The 6927-nt window shown below is 45.8% G+C and overlaps 1 protein-coding gene across 1 annotated transcript in view; it reads right to left on the bottom strand.

Moving 5' to 3' along the window:
• rnf123 (ring finger protein 123) overlaps positions 1-2188 on the bottom strand; it is a 25173-nt gene extending 22985 nt beyond the window's left edge. The window contains exon 1 of the mRNA XM_079373019.1: positions 1954-2188. The gene's annotated coding sequence lies outside the window, so the exon portion shown is untranslated. The remainder of the gene's footprint in view (positions 1-1953) is intronic.
• Between the last annotated feature and the right edge of the window lie 4739 nt (positions 2189-6927).

The raw sequence follows: 6927 nt of genomic DNA on the forward strand, positions 1-6927 counted from the left end.
AGATCAGGTTAGTTTAGATCAGGTGTTCCTCTCCTCAGGTTAGTATAGATCAGGTGTTCCTCTCCTCAGGTTAGTATAGATCAGGTTAGTATAGATCAGGTGTTCCCCTCCTCAGGTTAGCATAGATCAGGTTAGTATAGATCAGGTGTTCCTCTCCTCAGGTTAGTATAGATCAGGTTAGTTTAGATCAGGTGTTCCTCTCCTCAGGTTAGTATAGATCAGGTGTTCCTCTCCTCAGGTTAGCATAGATCAGGTTAGTATAGATCAAGTGTTCCTCTCCTCAGGTTAGCATAGATCAGGTTAGTATAGATCAGGTGTTCCTCTCCTCAGGTTAGTATAGATCAGGTTAGTATAGATCAGGTGTTCCTCTCCTCAGGTTAGCATAGATCAGGTTAGTATAGATCAGGTGTTCCTCTCCTCAGGTTAGTATAGATCAGGTTAGTATAGATCAGGTTAGTATAGATCAGGTGTTCCTCTCCTCAGGTTAGTATAGATCAAGTGTTCCTCTCCTCAGGTTAGCATAGATCAGGTTAGTATAGATCAGGTGTTCCTCTCCTCAGGTTAGTATAGATCAGGTTAGTATAGATCAGGTTAGTATAGATCAGGTGTTCCTCTCCTCAGGTTAGTATAGATCAGGTGTTCCCCTCCTCAGGTTAGTATAGATCAGGTGTTCCTCTCCTCAGGTTAGTATAGATCAGGTTAGTATAGATCAGGTGTTCCTCTCCTCAGGTTAGTATAGATCATGGTTAGTATAGATCAAGTGTTCCTCTCCTCAGGTTAGTATAGATCATGGTTAGTATAGATCAAGTGTTCCTCTCCTCAGGTTAGCATAGATCAGGTTAGTATAGATCAGTTAGTATAGATTAGGTTAGTATAGATCAGGTGTTATTCTCCTAAAGTTAGTATAGATCAGGTTAGTATAGATCAGGTGTTCCTCTCCTCAGGTTAGTATAGATCAGGTTAGTATAGATCAGTTAGTATAGATCAGTTAGTATAGATTAGGTTAGTATAGATCAGGTGTTCCTCTCCTCAGGTTAGTATAGATCATGTTAGTATAGATCAGTTAGTATAGATCAGTTAGTATAGATCAGTTAGTATAGATCAGGTTAGAATAGATCAGGTTAGAATAGATCAGGTTAGTATAGATCATGTTAGTATAGATCATGTTAGTATAGATCAGGTTAGTATAGATCAGGTTAGTATAGATCCGGTTAGTATAGATCATGTTAGTATAGAACAGGTTAGTATAGATCATGTTAGTATAGATCATGTTAGTATAGAACAGGTTAGTATAGATCAGTTAGTATAGATCAGGTTAGTATAGATTAGGTTAGTATAGATCGGTTAGTATAGGTCAGTTTGGTATAGATCAGGTTAGTATAGATCAGGTGTTCCTCTCCTCAGGTTAGTATAGATCAGGTTAGTATAGAACAGGTTAGTATAGATCAGTTAGTATAGATCAGTTAGTATAGATCAGGTTAGTATAGATTAGGTTAGTATAGATCGGTTAGTATAGGTCAGTTTGGTATAGATCAGGTTAGTATAGATCAGGTGTTCCTCTCCTCAGGTTAGTATAGAACAGGTTAGTATAGATCAGGTTAGTATAGATCAGGTTAGTATAGCTCAGGTTAGTATAGATCAGGTTAGTATAGATCAGGTTAGTATAGATCAGTTTGGTATAGATCAGTTTGGTATAGATCACGTTATTATAGATCAGGTAAGATTGTTTTGAGGTAGCCGGAGGAGCCCATGCAGTTGGCTTCACGCGCTCCTTCAGTTGACATTTATTGAAAATAAAGCTTTGACAGGTAAAAGGTGACGCTGCGGCTCACAGAGCGTCAGGTGAACCCTCTGTTGAGTCTTTCATTCTAACGTTTAGCTAGCTGGATAACGTCTCAGTGACATAAACAGACAGCTAGCAGCTAACGGCTAACTGAGGACAGCAGCACCTACCTGCCGCTTCTTCCTGGTCGCGCGAGCCTCTCCTCCACCTGTAATCCGCGCGTGAGTGGGATAAAAGTCACAAATCAGAATGTAGCTTGTGATAAACAGGCTGCTTTAATAAGAATAAGGAACATTTACAACACAACAGCTCTCTCTACTTGTCAACGCCTCTCGGAATACGGAGAGCCGCGAGGGACAAACTGCATCAACCGTCATCGCGTTTCGCCGGTGTTATGTCGAGAACTGCACCCATGCAAATAAGTGACCCACCTCGAGAAAGAGTGGTTAAAAGAAGGTCTGAGGCAAAGGTTAATGACGTGTTTACGTCATAAACACACGTGCCCTTATTGTTCTGTAGACTCGGTAAAAGACGCGTTTTCAACAGCCTGGATAAATGAAAACTGTTTCTAACTGTGAAGTCATGATCAATGTGAGCTGTTTCTAACTGTAAAGTCATGATCAATGTGCAGCAGCAGAGAGCTCGTGTCTGCCACATTTTAAACTCGTCAGAGAGCTGTGTGCTATTTTCGGCAGGGATGCATTTCTCGGCTTAACACCGAGAGAGAAAAAAACGTCTTCTTGTTGTCTCTTTTTTTTTTTTGGGCAGATTGGAAACAACACAAAGATGCACACTGCCATCTACTGTCCGAGAGTGTATAACATCATGTCGTTGACCTTTGCTTTTGAGTTCTGCTTGCCAGCCTTGTTTCATAAGAACAGATCAACCCTGATCCCAGGACGCCATTACTCATTAACACAACACACAAACACCTTTTATTCTTTGTTGCCTGTTTCAATAAGTGAATCCCCTCGTCTGAAAGGCATGAACTCTTTCTGATAGATGTTGTGTTCCTGCACAGTCAGGCTGCAGGAAAGAGGAGCAGCCTGCTCACATGTCCGTCACAGGAGGCGGGACCTGACGGTGCAGGAATCAAGACTGTAACTGAACAGATTCACACCATCAACGAATGCCTGGAATCATTCCAACAGGCAGAAGAGTAGTTAACATGTTCCCCACAGATTAAAGACAGAAACAGTTAATCATCACATTTATATTTGAACCGTGTGACCAGAGGAGCCACAGGCTTTAACCTCTCTGGATTATCAGGAAGCTGCTGCTTCTCTCCTCCTCTGATGCAGCTCAGATCTTCAGACAGGATGAATTCAGGATGAGCGGTGTTTGGGTCCAGAATCACAGGACTGTAGGAGACCAGGTCCTTCATCTTGGTCCAGATGTTGAAGCTCAGGTTGCCCAGGTGTTTGGCCTGGTCTATCAGAGCTCCTGAGGGCAGCTGTGGATCCTCCAGCAGGGGGCGCTGCTGGACTCTTTCCACTGCAGCTCGGTAACTTAGCAGGAAGGAGACGTCTTCAGCGTTCAGCTCGTCCTCTGTGTCTCTGACTGTGAGTGAAAGAGCTGCTATCTCTCTGCTCAGAGCCTCCATCTCCTCCTTCATCCTCTGACTCTTCTGCTCCTCTTCCTCCCTCAGTGCACACAGCCTGGCCTCCTCTTCCTCTCTTAGAAACAGGTGAAGCTTCTGAAACTGCTCCTTAATCAGCCTCTCTGTGTGTCGGGCCTGGACCTCGATGTGTCCTGCTGTTTGATTCAGCTTCTCTTGAACTCCTTCTAAATCCTTCAGCTTCTCCTCCAGGGGCTCCAGACTCTCCTGCAGCTTCTTCTTGTGATCCTCTCTCCGAGCTCTCTTCAACAAGAAGGCCTCACACAGGGACTTCAGCGCCAGGCTCACCGCCGGACTTTTGTTTGAGGAGATTCTCTTACAGACGGGACATTCCCGTGTGTGTTTCTCTTCCCACCGGCCGTGCACGCAGTCTCTGCAGAATCTGTGGTCACATGACAGGATGACAGGATCTCTGTAGACGTGCTGACAGAGCGGGCAGCAGAGATCCTGCGCTATGGAAGCCATGTGTTCTCTGAGTGAAGCTGAAGAGCAGCAGACAGTAGAGTTAGTCCAGGCTCCTTTACCACATCATTTAAAGACTTTCTCACAACAGCTCTCTTCCCTGTTTGGTGTCCTGAGGACGGCTGGAGCTGAGACATGTCCAGCTTCTGTCCATCTCACACTTCTCTTTAAGCATCAAACATTCCTCAACTTGTATTGAGCTGATCAAAGTGCATACATTCAAATACATCCAGTCAAACACGTTCTGTTTCTAAAACTCAGATGCTCAAGCTGCTTCCTGTTGTGTCAGGTGAACAGGTGAGGGGCGGAGTCAGTCCACAGGTCAAAGAGAGAACACCAGGAAGTGTGAGGATGAGCTGACTGAAGCTCCTCCTGCACAGACGAGCACATTAACGATGTGTGTGTGTGTGTGTGTGTGTGTGTGTGTTCAGTGATGAGCTGACTGAAGGAACACGGATCAGTCCTGGGAACCAACGCGGGGCGGCAGCAGGCTGCAGGGACCTCAGCTGGTCGCAGGTTTAAGTCCCAGCACAGACCAAGTCTGGAATAGGCATCGAACCCAAAAAGAGTCGACACAGATGGAACCAAACGTTAGGCCACTCCATTGTTAAGAACGAAGGCTGTACCTGACTCCTGATTCAGTAATGCCCCTTCTCCGCCGCTCTGAGCGCAAACTAGAGAAAAACCCAGACTTGGCAGAAGCCTACAACAATGAAATCAGCACACTGGATCAGGCCGGTTCTGTCCCGAAACTCAATGCAGGACAGGTCTCCGGGTCAGGACAATCATGGTATATCTCACATCACTTAGTAGAGCATCCAAACATCGTGTTGTTTTTAACTGCTCATTTACCTATCAGAACCAAGTACTCAATGAGCAGCTTCTCCCTGGACCCACTTTAGGCCCATCACTCCTCGGTGTGCTGATCCGTTTCAGACAACACAGGGTTGCTATGAGTGGTGACATTAAAGGAATGTTCCATCAGGTCAGATTATTACCAGAGGACACACCACTTCTCAGATTCCTCTGGCGTGACCTGAAACGGAGAGAGTCACCAACTGTGTGTGAATGGCGAGTTCTACCGTTAGGGTAAGGGTCAGGGTTGGTACAACATGTAGCCTCTGCTGCGCTACATGCGCTGTCCAAAGACATCGATCACAGTAAAGGGAATGAAACTGTGCTTGAATCATTCTATGTAGACAACTGCTTAAAATCCCATCCCTGTCCCAGTGAAGCAAAGGACCTTCTCCTCAGGACAAAGGCCCTGTTGTCTACTGGAGGATTTGAAATTAGACAATGGGCAAGCAACTTTCCATCTGTCGTTGATCATCTACCACTTACTGCCAGATCAGACAGCGTTGAGCTTTGGCTGAATCAAAGTCCGACAGATCCTGTAGAGGGTCTAAGCTGGTACTGTGTACCTGATACCTTGGGCTATAGACACAGACCTATATACTACCAAACTTTAACCATGAGAAATGTATACAGAGGGCTCGCTTCCCAATATGACCCCCTAGGATACATCATACCTTTCACCACCAGGGCCAAAGTCCTGCTGCAGCAGCTCTGGACGAATCACAAGCACTGGGATCAGGCCATACCAAACAGTGACCTAAAACGTTCATGGGAAGAATGGGAGAGTGAACTTTCGAGAATATAATAAATATCTCCCTCCCCAGGTGGTATGATCGCGATAATCCTCGTGATTCATGCAAGGTAATAGACAGAGAACTACATATCTTCTGTGACGCTTCAGAAAGGGCATATGGTTCAGTGGCATACATGAAAACAACAAACCAACAAGTTTCATTCATTAAGGCCAGATCATGTGTAGCCCCCTTGAAGCAACTGACCATACCTCGTTTGGAGTTATCTGCAGCCCTGACTGGTGCCCAATTAGGTAAACTAAAGCAAAGGAGATCGCCACAGAGGTGAGGACTAACACAACCAGCCATGGCATCAGAATTACCTGATCCAAAGGAGCAGGACACTTGGACAGACTTGATAGAGGCTACATACCAGACAATGCAGACCTCACCTTGTTATTCCACTTCTGACCCCACGACTATATCAAGAGACCAAGCAGGAAGTGTCCAATCTGAGAGCTTCCCAGAGGGATTGCATGCCTTGAAAGCGGGTAAAAATATCCCACGCCATAGCCGCTGAGCTTCTCTTTCTCCCGAGTTCGATAAAACACTGGGCGTCATTAGAGTGGGAGGCAGACTCAGTGTAGACCTGGACCCTGATACTATACATCCAATAGTACTTGACCCTAAACATCCTCTGACACAGCTCCTAATTAAAGATTATGATAAAGTCTTTCCTCCTGGACCGGACAGAGTGTTCGCTGAGATGCACCGTGGCTACTGGATCCTCTGTGGCAGGCAAGCAATCAAAGAACATCAATGGTCATGTACTCAATGCAGAAAGTGGCGGGCAAAACCTGTGTATCCGAGAACGGCAGACCTTCCTCCCTCCGGGTTAAGGCTACTGAAACCCCCCTTTTGGTCTACAGGAGACTGTTTTGGCCCCCTTAACATTAAAATTCCTACACACACTGCTTGCTGAAACAGAAGGAATCATTAATTCCAAACCAGTTGGATACGCATCCTCTGACATAGCAGACCCTGACCCCATAACACCAAATCTCCTTCTGATGGGGCGGCGAGGTTCCTCTCTTCCTCAGGCTGTCTATGCAGACACTCAGTTGCTGGGAAAAAGAAGATGGAGGCATAGCCAGATACCTGCTGATCGTTTTTAGTCCTGTTTCATCCGAAATTATCTGCCAAGCCTACAAATTCAGAATAAGTGGCAGAAGGACTCGCCAAACCTCACAGAAGGAACAGTAGTACTGTTGATGGACCCCCAAGTCCAGCCCAGAGGACAATTAGGCCCGACTAGTTGTGCTGTCTCCGGTTGAACCTGACCCAGAGACTTAACCCCTAGATTCACCACACCTGTGTAAGCCACACCTGTGTAAGCCACACCCCCAACATTATAAAGCCCTCATACCTCCAGCTCCCTCTTTGTCCCTCCAAACCAAACCTGGCAGAAGAAGAAGAAG

The sequence above is a fragment of the Symphodus melops genome (assembly GCF_947650265.1).
Source record: "Symphodus melops genome assembly, contig: scaffold_300, whole genome shotgun sequence".
In the NCBI taxonomy this organism is placed as follows: domain Eukaryota; kingdom Metazoa; phylum Chordata; class Actinopteri; order Labriformes; family Labridae; genus Symphodus; species Symphodus melops.